This window comes from Kogia breviceps, chromosome X (genome assembly GCF_026419965.1).
Source record: "Kogia breviceps isolate mKogBre1 chromosome X, mKogBre1 haplotype 1, whole genome shotgun sequence".
In the NCBI taxonomy this organism is placed as follows: domain Eukaryota; kingdom Metazoa; phylum Chordata; class Mammalia; order Artiodactyla; family Physeteridae; genus Kogia; species Kogia breviceps.
In genome coordinates this window covers 5,573,373-5,593,108 of record NC_081330.1, presented here as the reverse complement: position 1 = coordinate 5,593,108, position 19,736 = coordinate 5,573,373, and the positions used below count along the sequence as shown (strand labels likewise).

The window sequence follows — 19,736 nt, the reverse complement described above, 5'->3', positions numbered from 1 at the left end:
AGAGCACAGGCTCAGTAGTTGTGGCGCACGGGCTTAGTTGCTCCGTGGCATGTGGGATCTTCCCGGACCAGGGCTCAAACCCGTGTCCCCTGCATTGGCAGGTGGATTCTTAACCACTGTGCCACCAGGGAAGCCCCTCAAGTAGCAAGTCTTAAACTGAGGAAGAGAGGGAACAGATTGTATTGACAAATGAGTGGCTGCACACGTGTTGTACCAACACTAGCCGTGCTTGACAGACTTCAATGTGTCAGGCTCTTTATATACATTATTTCTAATCCCTTCGGCAGTCCTCCAAGGTGAATGTTATTATCTCTGTTATACAGATGGAGAAACTGTGAGGCTCAGAAGGAATAAGTACCTTGCCTCAGAGCCTGCACTAAGAAGTGGTGGAGCTGAGATTCTCAACCACTGTGTTGGGCTCCTGCCTTACACCCAGACAGTTCTCCCACAAAGAAGGAACAGCAATAGCTGCAATCACCTCGTGAATTTACCTTGTACAGGTTGCTAGGGGATCAGCAATCCAAGAGTATGGCTATGATTGTCACAGTTGAACTTCTAATTACTTCTGAAAACACAGGGGTCTTGTGGGGTAATGTCAGAGGATGGGGGAGAGAATACCAGGTTAAATCACCATGATTTCTGGACTCATCCCCAAGAGAGGCTTTCCCTACACAGCAGAGGACACTGGTGCCACATGGCACACAAGAAAGAAAATGGTTGAAGAAGTACTATGAATCAAGAGCCCTATGCACCCACTTTGTACAGTTGTCATGAGGATTAAATGAGTTAATACAAGTAAAGCATTTATTGGGTTAGCCAAAAAGTTCGTTCATTTTTTCCCAAAAGATGACTCTAGTAGCCCTTAGTTGTCTTTAACTTCATTCGAAACAATTTTGGTGGTTGTATTGTGACAGCTGTCATATTGGCGTGCATCAAAAAACAAAAGCTTATCAAAATTGGTGAATTTTTGTGTAGACATTTTAATATTGAAGATGGAAGAAAAAAAGCAACATTTTTGGCATATTATGCTTTGTAAAAACGCAACTGAAACGCACAAAAAAAGATTTGTGCAGTGTATGGAGAAGGTACTGTGACTGATGGAACGTGTCAAAGGTGGTCTGCGAAGATTCGTGCTGGAGATTTCTTGCTGGACGATGCTCCACGGTCGGGTAGACCAGTTGAAGTTGATAGCGATCAAATCGAGACATTAATTGAGAACAATCAATGTTATACCACGCAGGAGATGGCCGACATACTCAAAATATCCAAATCAAGCGTTGAAAATCATTTACACCAGCTTGGTTATGAGAATCGCTTTGATGTTTGGGTTCCACATAAGTTAAGCAAAAAAAAACTTTCTTGACCGTATTTCCACATGCGATTCTCTACTTAAACGTAACAAAAACGTTCCAGTTTTTAAAACAAATTGTGACAGGCAATGAAATGTGGATACGGTACAATAATGTGGAACGGAAGAGATGTGGGGCAAGTGAAATGAAACACCACCAACCACACCAAAGGCCAGTCTTCATCCAAAGAAGGTGATGTTGTGTATACGGTGGGATTGGAAGGGAGTCCTCTTATTATGAGCTCCTTCCAGAAAACCAAATGATTAATTCCAACAAGTACTGCTCCCAATTAGACCAACTGAAAGCAGCACTCGATGAAAAGAGTCTGGAATTAGTCAACAGAAAACGCATAATCTTCCATCAGGATAACACAAGACCGCATGTTTCTTTGATGACCAGACAAAAACGGTTGCAGCTTGGCTGTGAAGTTCTGATTCATCCACCGTATTCACCAGACATTGCACCTTCAGATTTCCATTTATTTCGGTCTTTACAAAATTCCCTTAATGGAAAAAAATTCAGTTCCATGGAAGAGTGTAAAAGGCACCTGGAACAGTTCTTTGCTCAAAAAGATACAAAGTTTTGGGAAGATGGAATTAATGAAGTTGCCTGAAAAATGGCAGAAGGTAGTGAAACAAAAGGGTGAATATGTTGTTCAACAAATTTCCTGGTGAAAATGAAAAATGTGTCATATTTTTACTTTAAACCTGAATGAACTTTTTGGCCAACCCAATAGAGCAGTGCCTGGCACACAGTAAGCCCCCAATAAGTGTTAGCGGTTGTCATTGTCGCCACCATCATCATCATCATCATCATTGCCAACCAAGCACAAACTGAGCAAGTCTGTACTGAACGTACATTTTTTCACTTGGCATCTCCAGCAAGGGTCCTGATTGACAGCCGCAGAGGCTTCTTCACAAGGTAAGGAAGTGCCCTGGGCAATAGGAGGAAAACCGTGAAAACAGTGGCACTGCACCCAAGTAGAAGTGTTGGAGTGCAGCAGCAGAGACTTCTTGCTGAGACTGAGGATATCTCTGTGGTCCTGATACTAGGAGCTTGCTGTGCAATCTTGGGCAAAACATTTACCTTCTCTGAACATCAGTTTTTTCATCCATATGTTGGAGATAGTTATGGTTGGCGGTTAGAATTCTCTCTGCCCCTTGAAAATCTATGACATAATTATATTAGGTGTAGATCACAGCAAGATGGATTTGATAACCAAATATGATACACTCCTTATAATGGAAACTGCCAAAATCATTTGAACTATTGATTTATAAAGATGGTTTTGTCAAAGAGCTTGAGAAGGAGAATCAAACAAAATACCAAGTAATTACAATGTATTGCATTTCAAAAATGTTATATATGTGGAATAATAATACAACATATCACCTTTTGGGACTGGCTTTTTTGACTAAGCGTAATGCCCTGGAGTTTTGTCCAAGACGTTGTATGTATCGCTGAATATAGTATTGCATGGTATGGATGTGCCACAGTTTGTTTGTCTGTTCATTTGGTGGAGGGTATTTGGGTTTCCAGTTTGGGATTTTACAAATAAAGCTGCTGTGAACATTTGTGTACATGTTTTTGCGTGAACTTAAAGTTTCGCTTATTTTGGGGTAAATATCCACGGGTGCAATTGCTGGGCTGTATGGTAACTGCATGGTTAGTTGTTTTTGGTTTTGGGGTTTTTTTTTTTTTTTTGAGTGGTTAGATTTGTAGAGTTTAATTTTAATATTTTTGAAGAAAAATTTAAATTGAGGTACCATTGGTTTATAACTTTATATGTTTCATGTGTAGGCGTGTTTAGTTTTATAAGAAACTGCCAATATTTTATTCCAGCATGGCTGAATCATACTACATTCATATCATCAATGAATGAGTGATCCAAGTTCTCCACATCCTTGCCACCATTTCGTGTTGTCACTTTAAAAAATTTTAGCTATTCTGATAGGTGTTTAGTGACATCTCAGTGTGGTTTTAATTTGTATTTCCCTGATGGTTAATGATGTCGAACATATTTTTATGTGTTTATTTGTCATCTTTATATCCCCTTCCCTGAAATGTCTCTTCATATCTTTTGCCCATTTGTATATCCTGGAGAACAGATTGGTGGCTGCCAGGGGTTAAGGATGGGGTGGGGTGGGTGGAGGAGGAAGGTGAGTGTGGTTGTAAATGACCAACACAAGAGATCCTTGTGGTGATGGAACTAGTCTGTGTCTTGACTGTAGTGATTGTCACAAGAACCTACAAATTGATAAAATTACATAGAACTGAATACTTATGTATACACACACATGTGTGTACAGACAAATGAGTACAAGTAAAATTGGGGAAATCTGAATAAGATAGGTAGACTATATCAATATCAGTATTCTGGTTGTGATATTGTACTATAGTTCTGCAAAACATTACCATCGGGGGGCACTGGGCAGAATACGTGGTACCTTTCTGTATTATTTATTACAACTGCATGTGAATCTACAATTATCTCAATAAAATTTTCAATTAAAAATTTAATTGGAGGCAGTATCTGTATTAAATGCCTTGCTCATTTGTTCCATAAGACATCACCCTCTTACTATTAATAAAAACCTGGTAGATAGATTTTTTTCAGTGGATTGGGGTCATTTGACCTAGCCTAAACAGAGATGAAAGGAATAAGTAGAGTGTAGGTAATCATCTGTAATGGTTTAGGAGATCTTAGGCACCATTAATGATTAATTAATCACATAATTTGCTTAAGGTCTGTCTTCTTACGTAGCTTTTTGTATGCAAAGCCCATGTCTGCATATTTTACTTATTTATTGCCTGACTACATGCTAGTAGATGCTCAATAAATATACTAGCTGGATGAATGAATGAATGAAAGAACGAATGGATGAATGAATGTTGTCCCAGAGAAATTTGTCAAATGCAAATGTGAACTTCCAGAAGACAGTGGAGCACAAGATTAGCAATTACAATGAGACCAAGTTTATTCGGTGCCAACATGACTAGCTTTCATTTTTCTCAGATCATAAAACTAAAATATACTCACTGTAGACAATGTGAAAAACACAAAAAATATAAAGTCGTAAATAAATGATTTAATAATTTCACCACTAAGAATTACTTGTTAATGCTTTGGCTTTTTCCCTCCAGTCTTATATATGTATATTGCATACATGCGTACACATGTACACACACGCTTTCTCTTTTGTGAACTGCTGTACCTGACCTTGATCTCTCTTTCCATTGGGGTCAGAGTGGTTTTTTTTCGATTTGTATTAGCTCTTTATATATTAAGGATAACTATGTTTTGCCACATCTGTTATCAATCATTTTCTCAGTTTCTTATTTGCATTTTAATTTTGTTTATGATCATGGGCATTTAGGAGTGTAAGATTTGCATTCAGGCAATGTATGGCTGTTTTTCTTAAAGAGGCAGTGCATCAGAGAGTGTAGCTTTGAGTTGGAAATTGGACTCTGCCAATTGTTAGCTGGGTGACCCTGGGCAACTAAATTACCTTATATTTCTAAGACTCAGTTTCATTACCTGTAAAATATGGATAATGATACCTAAATTATAGTTTGTCAGGGCTAGAAATAATGTCCTCATCAATAACATGGGGAATATACAGTCTCTACTTGATAGCTTTGATATGAGAGATTCAATGAGATAATGCATACAAAAAGTTAGCACAGCTCTCAGAACCTCCCTGCCTCCGCTTTTGGACCTCGCTGCTCCAGCCTCCAGGCCCCGTCCCATCCTTCCAGCCTGTGACCAGCAGCAGAGAAAAACTAATTACATATCATTTTCCTGCCCCATACATACTTTGAGGTGAGCAAAAAGATTACAATAAATTTTAAAATGAGGGAAATTGTGCACATCCAGGCCAGTCAGTGTGGCAGTCAGAACGGTGCCAAGTTCTGGAAGGTGATCAGTGATGAACATGTCACTGAACCCACTGTCACCTTTCATGGGGATAGCGACCTGCAGCTGGACCGCATCTCCGTGTACTACAATGAAGCCATAGGTGGCAAATATATTCCTCGTGCTATCTTGGTGGATCTAGAACCTGGGACCATGGACTCTGTTCGCTCAGGTCCTTTTGGTCAGATCTTCAGACCAGACAACTTTGTTCTTGGTCAGTCTGGGGCAGGCAACAACTGGGCCAAGGGCCACTACGCAGAGGGGGCCGAGCTGGTCGACTTGGCCGCAGCTCTCAGCCTCCTTCCTGCAGGGCTTCCAGCTGACCCACTCGCTGGGCGGGGGCACGGGCTCTGGAATGGGCACCTTGCTCATCAGCAAGATCCGTGAAGAGTATCCTGACCGCAGCATGAACACCTTCAGTGTGGCACCCTCACCCTAAGTGTCCGACACCGTGGTGGAGCCCTAGAACGCCACCCTCTCCGTCCATCAGCTGGTGGAGAACACTATGAGACCTACTGCATTGACAACGAGGCCCTTTATGACATCCGCTTCCGCACCTTGAACCTGACCATGCCCACCTACGGGGACCTGAACCACCTCGTCTCGGCCACCCTGAGTGGTGTCACCACCTGCCTCCGCTTCCCTAGGCAGCTCAATGCTGACCTCTGCAAGCTGGCAGTCAACGTGGTGCCCTTCCCACCTGTCCACTTTTTCATGCCTGGCTTTGCCCCTCTAACCAGCCGTGGAAGCCAGCAGTATCGGGCCCTCCCTGCGCTGGAGCTCACCCAGCAGGTCTTCGATGCCAAGAACATGATGGCTGCCTGTGACCCCGCCATGGCCGGTACCTCACCGTGGCCGCTGTCTTCCCTGGGCGGATGTCCATGAAGGAGGTGGATGAGCAGATGCTCAACGTGCAGAACAAGGACAGCAGCTACTTCGTGGAATGGGTCCCCAACAATGTCAAGACGGCCATCTGCGACATCCCACCCCGTGGCCTCAAGATGGTGGCCACCTTCATTGGAAACAGCACAGCCGTCCAGGAGCCGTTCAAGCGCATCTCAGAGCAGTTCACTGCCGTGTTCCGGCGCAAGGCCTTCCTGCACCGGTACACAGGTGAGGGCATGGATGAGATGGAGTTCACCGAGGCCGAGAGCAACACAAATGACCTCGTCTCTGAGTACCAGCTGTACTAGGATGCCACCGCAGCAGAGGAGGATGTCGGTGAGGAGGCCGAAGAGGAGGCCTAAGGCCGAGTCCCCAGCACCTCAGGCTTCTCAGTCCCCTCCGCCTTCTTCCTCAACCGCCCCTTTCCTCTCCCTCACAATTTGCGTTTTCTGCCTCTGTCTTGTTCTTTCTTTTTTGGGGAGGGTGGTTGTAGAACAGTGCCTGGCACATAATAGACGCTCAATAAATATCTGTTGCTTGTTGAATGTCTCCTCTCTCTTTCCACTCTGGGGAACGTAGATTTCTGCCATTCTGGGTAACCCTGTATTTCCTTCTGGTGCCCAGTCCTCTCATCTGTCCAGTTAACATTTCCCTCTGTTTTCGAGATAGCCTTTCAAGAAGCTGGGTCTCGTCAAATCCCATTTAGAACCATGTGCTGGTAACCCGGATAGATGACCACCAGCCTAGGCCCGTGTGGTAGCCCAGGGGAAAGGAGACCAAGCGGCAGGTAGAAGTCCCTACAGGGAAGGGGCGGGGTTTTGGAGAGGGGCATCCAGGCTATTGAAGTCCTAGTTTCCAGATATCTCCCTGCTCCTCTCTCAGCTTCTGGGGAGGTGTTAATAGTATTATCTCCATTTTCAGTCTCCCTCCAAGGACTGTCCTGAGCTATTTCCTTTGCAAGGTTCTGGCCACCACCCTGTCAAGGGGGATCCTTCCCTCTTCCACTTTACCTCCTTCATAATGTTGGCTTCCTTCCTTTCCCCTGGTCAGAAAAGGGGGTCCAGAGGAGCAAGAGATAGACTAGCCTTGGTCTCTAAGCCTCCAGAAAGCCCCTCCCCAGCTCTGTCTTTTCTTACGGAAAAAAATGAATATCAGCCCTTCTGTACCTCTATGGAAAGCTATGTGCTGCCACCTAAATGTCATTCCCCAGAGAAGGGGACAGGACACCCTCCATCTTTTGGCAACACCTCATCTCTTCCTTTTGCTATTGCCTTCCCCCCTACCCTTGGTTTTGTCCTATTCTACACTTCAGATTTCTGTTGTGTTGAACTTGCTACTTTTTTTCATACTGAAAAGATGACATGGCCCCAAGAGCCAAAAATAAACAGGAATTGAAAAAAAACAAGTTAGCACAGTACCAGGCACATGATGTGTTCAATGGTAGCTATTATTCCTCTACTGAATTTACCCATAGGAATTCTTTTTCATTCTGCTGGAGAATACCCATCTATATTTTTTATCATATGTATATATATATATATATATATATATATATGTATATATATATATATATATTTTTTTTTTTTAACTGTTAACTAGTTTTTCCTTTGTCTCTTTAATCCATTTGGAATTTGTTTTGGAGTGATGTTGTAGCTCTCCCACCTGAATCACTAAACAATTTATTGAATGGGTACCTTTTGTTGGTTGAAATACCCCCTAGCTTTTTTGTCATCATTTCTGAGAATCTGAGCTGTTTTGTAGACTTTGCTTCGATGTCTCTGAGAGCTGATGCATCGGAATCTGGCGTAGGTACAGATTTGTGACAAGGTCTTCATGATGGAAGTTTTCTGCAACGCTATCTCAGTAAAAATAATTGTAAATGGCACAACACATTTTCTCCTCAGAACTGTTTGCTAGTCGTTTGGGGTTTGGCTAAGCTAGAACCCTGCTGCCCCAAATGGACCTGCAATATCAGCATAGTGTGGGAGCTGGTTAGAAATGCAAAATCTCAGGCCCTGCTCCAGACCTGCTGAATCAGAATCTGCATTTTAGCAAGAGCACATAAAAGTCTGAGAATACTAAGCTAGACCACACTCTAATATCTATAAAGACACACGTATACACACACACACTTTTTTTTGCAAAGTAATGCATATCATTGTATAATATTTGGAAATCCTAGTTAAGTGTAAAATAAAAATTACATAGACTCCAACCACCTAGAGTTAGCTCCTGTGAATATTGTATTTTTCTCTAGAATTTTATTCATTATTTTTTAGATTGGCATTTCAGTGTACGTAAGGCTGTGCATCCAGATAATTACCTGGCATTTCCACATGTACCAAATATTCTTTGAAAGAATGGTTTTTAGTGGCTGCCTCATGATCCATCCTATGGATAAGGCTTCATTTTTCTCAGCCATAACTCCATTGTTAAACAGTCAAGTTGTTTCTATCTCTTTGGTATTGTTCTGTGAACATTCTTGTACATGCATTTTGAATAAATATCTGCTTAACTCCTAAAGATAGAGTCATACAGGATTAAAGAGTAGGAATGCTTGTAGGAATCTTGATATATATAGACTAATGGGCGCAACAATTTACCCTTCACGGCAGTGAACAGATATGCCTGCTGTGGTATCTCTTCTGGCCAGCATTTATTTTTTTTAAGTTCTTGATTTTGAAATGATTATAGATTCATAGGAAGTTGGAAAAGTAGTACTAGAGTCCCTTGAGCCCTTCACCCAGCCTCCCAATGGTGACATCTTATGTAACCATAGTACAGTATCAAAGCCAAGAAATTGACATCCATTGGTACAGTACTGTTAATTAAACTACAGATCTTATTCAGATTCTCACCAGTTTTTATGTGCACTTTTGTGTGTGTGTGTGCGTGTGTATGTGTGTAGCTCTAGGCCATTTGATTCATACGTAGAGTTGTGTAATCACCACCGTTGTCAGGATATGGAACTGTTCTCTCACTGCAAAGGAACTCCCTTATACGGCCCCTTTAAAGTCATGCTCATCTCCTGCTTCAGTCCCTGTCCCCTGGCAACCATTAACCTCTTCTTCATCTTTATGGTTTTGTCATTTCAAGGGTGTTATACAAATGCAAGCATACAGTATGTAACCTTTTGAAATTGGCTTTCTTTCACTCAGAATGATGCACTTGAGATCCATTCAAGTTAATGCATGTATCAATATTTCATTGCTTTTTATTGCTGAGTAGTATTCCATTATGGGTATGTAACAGAGTTTGTACCAGGGATATTTTGGTTGCTTCCACTTTTCAACTACTATGAATAAAGCTTCATGAGCATTCATGTATAGGTTTTTGAGTGGACATAAGTTTTCATTTCTCTGAGATAAATGCCCAAGAGTGCAATTGTTGGGTTGAATGGTAAATGGGTGTACAGTTTTATAAGACACTGCCGTACTCCCTTCTAGAGTGGCTATTCCATTTTACATTCTCACCAGCAATGTATGAGTGATCCAGTTTCTCCACATCCTCACCACTTTTGGTGTTGTCACTGTTTTTGATTTTAGCCATTCTGATAGGTAGTTAGTAATACCTTAATGTATATTTCTCTACTGACCAACCTTGCATACTTTACCATGGGTTTGTTTGTCACCCATAGCTTCTCTTTGGTGAATTGTCTGTTCATTTCTTTTGTATGATTTCTCATTGGGTTCTTTTCTTTTTACTGTTGAATGTTAATAGTATTTATATACTCTGTTTAAGGTCTGTAGTCTAGTTCACAGTGTTGTACTGATGTCAGTTTCCTGATTTTAATATTGTAGTATAGTTATAGAAAATGTCGCCATTGGTGGAGACTGGGTTAATGGTACGGAGGCTCTGATACTCAGGTGGTTAACTTTTTCAGATGTGGCATTTGCAGATATTTTCCCCAGTTTGTAGTTTGGGGTTTTATCCTCCTAACAGAGTCTTTGCTCTTTAAAAACAGTGCAAAATTTTTACAGTTTACTGCGAAGAATAGACAAGAAGCTGCAAGTGGAGTGTGGAGAGATGCTCAACTGATAGCTCTTTTGTAGTGTCTGTAAGCAGACGTGCAAATATTCCTTGTCACCTTAGTGATCTGGCCTCATCTGCCTCGATTGCAGAGCCCACTCTGCTTTGAGATTCCTCTCTTGGGCAGGAAGAGTATGTAAAGTCTCCCTACCTCAGACGGCCTTCAACTTCTCATCCAGTTCTGTTCTTTGTGCTCGATGTTTTTCGATCTCTTGGTGTACAAGACTTCTGCTTGGCTTAATGCTTCCAGAAACCTGGGTTCCCAGCCTCTCCCTGATGGCTGGCACTGGCCCAGTGCCAGTCTCCTTCCTTTGCTTATTCTTCTGGTCTTGGCTTCTAACACACCTTATCTGCAGTGTCTGCTAAGCTGAACTAGAATCACCAAAACCGTTGTAACATATAGCTGCACAGACTAGTAAAATGGTGATTTGAACACTAGACATCTTAGGCTGGGAAAAACTGAAAGATTATGTTCCAATCTATATGACAGTAAAAGTTGAGGATGGCATCTCTGCCTCATCCATCCATGAGCAGGGATAAAAACACAGAGGGTATGTGAACAACGCACTGCATCTTGTAGGGTCCCTGCCATTCTCTACTTGAAAGAAGAGAAAATGTGTGAGAAAGGCAAGCAAATAGATGGGGGACAATGATCATACTTATTCTCAGTTCAGTTATCATGAACCATATCCAGAGCCAGGATCAGCTTTTGTTGATGAACATGATAAACCCTACAAATGAACAGTCATTAATTAGAGGAAAATGCATTCCTCTTGCCTGTCTTCCAATTCCAGACTTAAAGCCATTCTGTGAATGGAAGAACTATTTCAAGAATGCCAGCAGATCTCCTCCCAACTCTGCCTTCAGTGACATGATGTTGGTAACTTGAATCACCCACGGTGGGAATATTTACACCATGAAATCAGCAAACACTACATATCAGGGCTTTATTTTCTCTTTGGGAGTCAGTTGATCAACATATAGCAGTTCACTACTGGGTGCCTACCAGTGGGTATTGTGTGCACTCTGGGAGATGAGACACAATCTTGCTCTTGCCGACCTCAAAGCCTAGGACTCACAATCCCCTTCTGGAGCCCAAACCTCTTCTGTCAGCTCTTCTCTTCAGTGGTCCCACCCTGGCCCACCTTTTCCTTCCTTTCCCTCTTCTCGGCCCTTCCTCTTTGCTTTTGGGAGCTCCCTTTTCATTGTGAAGGAGCTTCCTTATAATCTCAGACTTTCTTTAACCACCTCTAGCATCTCCCTGCCTTGATTGAAGGTTGGATTTCTGAGGGTAACCCCCCGCTTTATTTATTTTTTTGCAACCCTCTCAAGTGGAGCCCAGGCTCCCATGCCCCAGCCTATAGTGGATCTCAAGGAGCAGCCGCCATTCTGTCAGCTTTCAGTGGCTGGTTCCAGACCATCATTACACCACTTTTATTCAACGGTCCCTCTTCGAGTTCTATCCAGTTAGACTACCTCCCTTTCATTAACCCAGAGAGGGAACACAGTAGGAAGAGCAGACGATTTTGACGTGGGAGGTACTGGTGGGAGGTTCTGCTAGGATGCCCAGGTAGAATATGTTCAGCCAGATATTGGCAGTGCAGCTACCAAGGGTCTTTGTAAGCCAGCAACTTTGTGGGATTTTCCTGGGATCAGTATGCGGGATTCATTTCCTCTTCCTACTTTTCTACCCATAGCACTGGATAAGGAAAAGACAATGGTCTGCCGGAGATAAGGCAAGATTTTGTTTTATTCTACAGGTCATCAAGTTAAAATGAATTTATATTCAGTGATGTTTTAGTAATATATTTTATTTTCACTTTTCAAAAATTGAGGATCCATTGGTATATGGCATACAGTGGTGGTTCACAAATCATATTGCCTTTCAGAATCATCTGGGGTATGTATAAAACAGTTCACATCCTTGGCAGCAGAATATACTTAGCATTCCCAAGTGTTCACTTAACTGGAAATAACATTTTCTGACTATTCTGATTAATTAAAGTACACTTCAGTGCATAGATCCAGGACAGCAGAATTAAAGATTGCACTTTGACAACCACAATCTTCCTGTTTCACCACAAATAACACAGGTAAGAAGCGAGGGAATCACAGTCTCCACTGGGACCTGTCCTCCTTTCAACATGTACAAGCTCATCCTGAGAATGCGTACCCCAGTTTGATACAGGCACTTTAGCATCTCCCCTCTTGTTTTCCCTGGAGCACACTGGATGACATTATAACACCAAGAACTTTTTGACAGATTTCGTAGGGAAAAAATCCTCACCTAATAGCGTTATTTTCCCCATCCTACCAATTTCTGTCTAAATGCTTTCAAATTCTGAAAGAGCAAGGCAAGAACATGATACAGTTATCAGTCTAAGTACTTTCAATGCAATCTTCTGTCACCAAACTGGTTTTTGTTGTTTTTTTGTCAGCAATCCAGATTTTATAAAGTGTGTGCTATATTAATAATAGACCAGGTCGATGAGTTCCCCTTGCTATCAATCCATTTACTGAGCAATCATCACTACAAACCACTTAATCTCCATTGTGACAGCTTGTGATAATGCCAGAAGAACTTCCAGGACTAATTTACAATCAGTTTGCAATCCATACACATCAAACAGATAGTGCATGTAGTACCATTTGCCACAGTTAATGCAAGAAGTGAAGGCAGCAAAATAGCTTCATTATGATGTGGAAATGCACCATTCTAGGGAGAAATAATGATTTGAAGTAGATTCATGTATCTAGCTCATAAGGAGTTCTCCCTGTATCTTTTGGGTTGTACATGCCATTCAGCCTTACACATCATTACTTCATGAATATTTAGCATGCTAAAAGATATTGACCCCGTTTTATAAGTGTAGAAATCCAGGCACAGAAAAAAGTTTGTCAGCATCCTATAAATAAGTAGCATATAACTTTACATTCCTGATGCTAAGCTAACTTCTGAGTGGTATTGATGTGATAGAAATGTAAACCCAGACGACAGTTGTAAAGGCTTGGAGGAAACGTGGAGACATTTTATTTTTCATTTCTTTTGCAAAAATCTACTAGGATGAGATGCAGTATAAAATAGTGGTTGAGAGCATGGCCTTGAGCATGACACCATCTGGGTTCAGATTTTGGTTCCAACATTTCTTAGTTGTGTGATATTTGACAAGTAACTTGATTTCTGTGTGCTTTAGTTTCCTCGTCTGTAACAATAGGGAAGATGGTGAATGGTGAAGCCTGCATCATTGGATTGCTAAGAAACAGTCAGTATCTGAGTGCTTAGAACAGTGTCTGGCACACATTAAGTGCTGTATAAGTATTAGCTTATATATGTAAAGATTTTTGCAGATCCCCTAACTCATTTAAGTGTCTTCTGATTGACTTTTGTAGCATGTCTAAGCCGACTATTTTGGTTTATGTGTCTTGTTCTATCCAGAAGAGATAGTCATCCTCATTTCTATGTAGTCCTCCTTCATGTACTTCAAGTTCCCTCCTAGGCTTTCTTGCTTCAAGTTTAAATAATTACAGATCTTTTCATTTTTCATTGTAGCACGTAGTTTCCTATACCTTAATCATCTCTTTCTTGTGCCTCTAACTCATTCTCAGAAACTGTTTTTCCCATTGAGTGAGTGTGACTCTGGATGGCTTTTATAATGGAATAATGGCCTTTCAAAGCTTAGGAAAGGCCCGTGAGAGACTGTGTAAGGCAGCGCTCCTCAAAATGTGGTGTGTGTCAGAATCGCCTGTGTCTCTCAATACAGATGAGGATGCTTTGGATCGACTCTGAAAATTCTGATTCAGGAGGTCTGTTGGGGGTTCCGACAGCAGTATTTTTCAAAACCTTACAGGTGATTCTGAAGTATTGGGTTGGCCAGAAAGTGCGTTCGGGTTTTTCCATAAGATGTCACAAAAACCCGAACACACTTTTTGGCCAACCCAATAGAAGGGTTGAGAGTCACTGCACTAGGGTATATGCTTCCTTATAGACAGCACCATCCAGAACTACTGGGTTCAAATAGTCAAAAGAGACTCCTCTATGGGAAGCTGGAGCTTAATTAGCCATTACAGTCCTGTGTTCTCAAAGGCTCTGTGATTATTATCATCATTATTAACAGTATTTAAAATGGAATAATAAATGATTAGCATTTATATAGTACTTAGTATGTATCATGCAATGTGCAAAGTACATTATGTTGACATACATAAATCAAGGCATTTAGTCTCCATAACCCTATGGAGGTAGAGGCTCCCTATCTCACCTTATTCTGCGGAACTACCTACCATCCTTGTTTTCAGGTACAGAAACAGAGATTCAGAGAAGATACTAGCTAACCTTATTGACCACTGACCCTCTGCCAGGTGCTGAGCCCAGTGATTCCTGCACACGCACTTAATTCTCACAACAATTAATGAGGTGACACCACCATGATAGGAGCCCAGGTTTTCACTGATCTAAAAGTCTGTGGGCTTTGCTTGTCAAAATAGGTTATTGGCTTTTCTTTCAAGCATATGGAGAGTAATTATGGGAGTATAACTGTCACTGACTTGTAGACTCTTTCATGATGAGATAAAGAAATTGGGAAAGATGACATTGTCTGAAGCCCTGTCTTGATGAAAGTGGGAGAAGTTTCATTCAATATATTCTGGAGACAGGTCCCCCTAAGTGTGAATCCAGTAACTTAGGGCAGAAACTTCTGTCATGCCTCATTCAAAGGGGTGCTTACAGAAATGTGCATGAAACCCTGGCCTTTTTTTATTTAAAAATTTTTTTAAAGATCTTTATTAGAGTAGAATTGCTTTACAATAGTGTGTTAGTTTCTCCTTTACAACAAAGTGAATCAGTTACACATATACATATGTTCCCATATGTCTTCCCTCTTGCGTCACCCTCCCTCCCACACTCCCTATCCCACCCCTCTAGGTGGTCACAAAGCACCGAGCTGATCTCCCTGTGCTGTGTGGCTGCTTCCCACTAGCTATCTATTTTACATTTGGTAGTGTATATATGTCCATGCCACTCTCTCACTTCGTCCCAGCTTACCCTTCCCCCTCCCCGTGTCCTCAAGTCCATTCTCTACGCCTGCGGAAACCCTGGCTTTTTAAGAGAATGAAACTGTAGAGGACGCTCCCTGGCTGAGAATTTTCACTTACTAAGTCCTGAAAATATCCTGAAACAAACCTCAGAACACATAACAAAAAGTGTTGTGATGCATCTGGTTATAAGAGGCAATACTGTCGGGTGACAAAATATTGAAATTTAGGGAGATATTTTTGATGGATTAAGGAGACAGAAAACCCTTGAACTTGGAACTGCACTGGGAAATCTGTTCACTATGCACTATTTGGGAGGCTTAGTCAGGATGAGAAGGATTTTGAATTTTTCCTCTAGGCATTGTGTGGTCTAGAGACAAGATAGGAAAGCTCTTGCTGCAGTTCTTGGAGTGCCTCGAAGACTAACGATACTGTTCTCTTGGGCAGAGTTTTGGATTGTGGGTAGCTGCATTTTGGGACTGGACATGATTCTACAGACTGAAAGCGGAAAAAATTTTCTTTGGGATACTGGCATTTGTTGTCCTCCAATAAAAATAATATCAAAAAAGCACAGACAACATTAATAAGTAATAATAGATAAATAGATATGTGGAATAGTATACAATAAATAAATAATCTGCCAATGCATAGAAGGGAGGGAGGGAGGGAGGGAGGAAGGAAGGAAGGAAGGAAGGAAGGAAGGAAGGAAGGAAGGAAGGAAGGAAGGAAGGAAGGAAGGAAGGAAAAGACGCCAACAGGGGAAAAAGAACAAATAAAATGGCAAAGGTCACATCCATCTGTGTGATGAACATGGGCTCCTTTGCAGGAAAGAGTGGTATTTCGGGGAGAGGGCAGACTCCTTCCTACTCAAAGTGTGATCTGCAGACTAGCTCCCATTACCTGGGAGCTTGTTACAATGCAGAATATCAGGCCCCACCCTAGACCTACTGAATCAGGCGTCTGCATTTTAACAAGCTCGGCAGATGATTTGTTTTCACATTTAACTTTGAGAAGTACTGGGGTAGAAGACTTATTTAAGGTCTCTCTTATGTTTGTGTTTCCTCTAGGAGAAAATCCCATTTTTGGGGGGGAAATGAACCTCTTGCGTGGTGATTGTGGAGACCAATCTTGGAAAAATCATGGAAGCCTATGCTGTCTCCTTTTCTGGTCCTGACAGTGAAAGAAAAACCAAGCAATTGCTAGGCCTTCCTATTTACATTACTCTACATTTTGTAAATAGGATACACAAAGACCATCATTACCCTCATTCTCCACAAACATCTACTGGCCAGGCTTTGTGGACGTGACAGTTACTTGGTGGTGACAGTTTTGTTCATAGCTGAAAAGTACTGAGAAGAATTGCTAAATTGGCTTCAAACTTGGGGTAGGTGAGGAACTGCTGGGGGGAGTTAAGTGAAGTTGGTAAAGAATCATTCTGACAGGATAGGTGTTAAGACTAAACAATTGTGTGATGGCGTGGGACCCTGGAGCATTGCTGTAATTGAAAACCTGAATCTCCCTTTTGTAACCCAAGTTGACAGTGATGGCTTCATAGTTGAAAGTCTTCTAAAGTTGTTTTCAGAATATATAGGGATTTTTGTCTTATAGTAAAAGGCACCAACATGAAACCTTTTGTTTTATTCAGTAGACTGTTGATAAACGGGATCTGTGTGGCTTTCTCGTCATGGGAATGAATGAAAATACCAGCTACACGGTTTGGGTTCTGACTGTGGTTAAATGTGTATTTTAGTAAAAAAGTGGTACTGGCAGTAAAAAATTCAAGGAATTTGGAATTCCCCCTAGCACTGGGAATGGAGCTGTGCTTCCAAATATGACACTATTTTGAAGGGCTTCCCAGAACCAAAGAATACCATGAAACATGATTTATATGTATAAGTCAATTGTTATATTGAGTCAGTTCCTAGATGGTATCTACAGATAATAGCTGGACTTAGGATCCTCAATAAAATTATAAAGTTTGTAGATAGTCTTGATAAGTCTGTGACCTCCAGCTACTCAGCCAAAGCTGCAGTTTCTTAAGAATACTTTGGAGGATGAGATAAGGATTTGAATCCAGATCCAACTTACTTGAGACCTCACAATCATGTTTTCTATAAGAGAGTCATGAGCAATGAATGAATGACCTTATTTGGTTACACCTCCTGAAAATAACTGAAGAATTATCTACTTACATCTAGGAAAACCTACCAGTCAACCAATGAGCCAATCTACCAATTATCTAGCCAGTTTACCTGAATACCAATCAACCAACCAACCAACCAACCAAATCAATTGAATCCCACAAGACAAATTCTTAAGCTCTTAAGATCCCTGCTCTTGAGGAGGAGATAGACATTTGAAGAAATCATCATCATATTATATGATAAATGGTAAAATAGAGGAAACCGTGTTTTCTGCCTGGAAATAGTGGTGAGGTAGAAGGGGACAAGTTCAGGTAAAACACAGAAAGGGTATGACATTTCAACTTTGCTTTGAAGAAAGAGTCTGAATGGTAAGATAAGCCTTTTAAGACCTAGGTGACTGCATGAGCAAGATCATGGAGGCATCAAAGCCCAAGGTTTAGAGAACAGTGAGGATTGTGGATAACATGGGTGTGAGAAAGTCATGTCCTGTAAGTGTCATCTTCCATGTGCCTAAATAGGTTAATCTGAGCTCACACTACAGCTGTTCTATAGCTAGATTTCTCTAGAATAGTCAGGTTTGAAAAATTGTCATTTCCCACATGGAAGGATTTAGACACCTACTAAGCCAAGTGTCTTCATCTGAATATTGAGGGGTTTGAGTAGCTAGATCAACTCGAAGGCTCTTCCAGCCCTGCCATTTTCATACAAGTTTATGTATGGAAGGTGGACAATTGCATAGAAACACTTAAACCTTAAAGGAAGGAAGGTACACTTCAAGCTGAAATGTATCACTAGACGTTTGAATCTGTTCTTGATTTCTGTCTCTGTGTCACAGCCCTAAGATATTAGTTTGAACTCTTTGGTAATTCTTAACTTCTATAAAAATGCTAAGGAGTGTGTATTGCCAACTTTTTTCTCTATGTTTTGTTTACTTTTTCTGGTTTAAAGAATGGGTTGTAATGAAAATATATTCAAATGTCCCTGGTGTGTATGGCATTGTGCTGATTTGGAGGAGACCTCTTAGCTGCATGATGATTAGAAATAAGAAAGAACTCAAGGCCATAGAATAGAGAGCTGTTATAAAATGTCAGTGAAGGTGATTCACCATAGCAGATGACCAGGCTTATCTTCAGGCATATTGACCAAGAGGAAATTTACTTGTGATACCTTCTAACTCCCCCTTTCTATATTGTTGTCATGTTCATTTTCACTTCCCTTGGATAGTACCATGTAATCATCTGGAGAGAAGAGATATTTTTGGTAAAAAATTCATTGGAATCACTTGAATATCATTACATGGATAATTACTTATTCTACCTACTTACATGTTGAGCCTTGGAGAGGCTGACCTGCTTACAAGATAGTCAGATGTCTTGAAAAAGATTCCCTCCTTAACCAGGTTTTGATCAGGTTCCTCTGAGCGCTCTTCTCCATTAGGCCTTGACCTTGGTCTGCATAGCCCAGTTTTAGCAAAGAATCTTGCTAAGCCAATTTATCGAGAACACCCTCATCTTTGATATCTAATCAAGCTCTTTTCTCCCATCCCTTATGTATGATCAAGCTCCTCATCCTCCACCCTCTATACCTAAGTCTTTGGCCTGCCTTTAGCAAGAAATCTATTAAGTCAGTTTAGCAAGAATCTCCCAACCCTTGATATCTAGTTAAGTTACTTAGTAATTTTCCATCCACTGACCTCTTCACTCTTCTCTTTGGCTATAAATTCCCAACTGTCTGTGTTGTATTGGGAACTGAGTCCAGTTTCTCTTCCTTATTGTAATAGTCTCTCCCCTATTGCAATAATCTTGAATAGTCTTCATTACTATTTTAACAAGTACCAGAATAATTTCTCTTTGACAGTCTGCATGAGTCTTTCCAGTAGGCAGAATTCTAAGATTAGCCTCCATGACCTTCACCTCCCACCCCCTGGGTGTTACTACCATGGTTATATTGTCACATGGCAAAAGGAATTTTTCAGGTGTAATTAAGGAAGGTTACTAACCAGTTGACCTTAAGGTAAGGAAATTGTGGAGGCTGGCCTAACCGGATCATGTGAGTCCTTTAAAAGCAGAGAGTTTTTTCCATCTGGTAGCAGAAGAGGAAGTCATACAGATTCAAAGAATGAGAAAGGATTCAGTGTTCTACTGCTGATGTGAATATGGAGGAGCTGTGTAGAAAGGATCTGAGAGTGGCCTCTATGAGCTGAGAGTGGTCCATGGCCAGTAGCCAGTAAAAAAATGGGACTTCAGTCCTATAGCTGCAAGGAACTGCATTCTGCCAACAACTTGAATGAACTTGGAGGTAGATTCTTCTGCCAGAACCTCCAGATAAGCACCCAGCCCAGCCCACCTTGGTTTTCCAATTGTTGATACCTTGATTTTGACC

At 41.3% G+C, this 19,736-nt stretch overlaps 1 pseudogene; it reads left to right on the top strand.

Annotated features, from left to right (window-relative positions):
• The first annotated feature begins 5,202 nt into the window (after positions 1-5,202).
• On the top strand, positions 5,203-6,512 carry LOC131747901 (tubulin beta chain pseudogene; annotated as a pseudogene).
• The last annotated feature ends 13,224 nt before the right edge of the window (positions 6,513-19,736 follow it).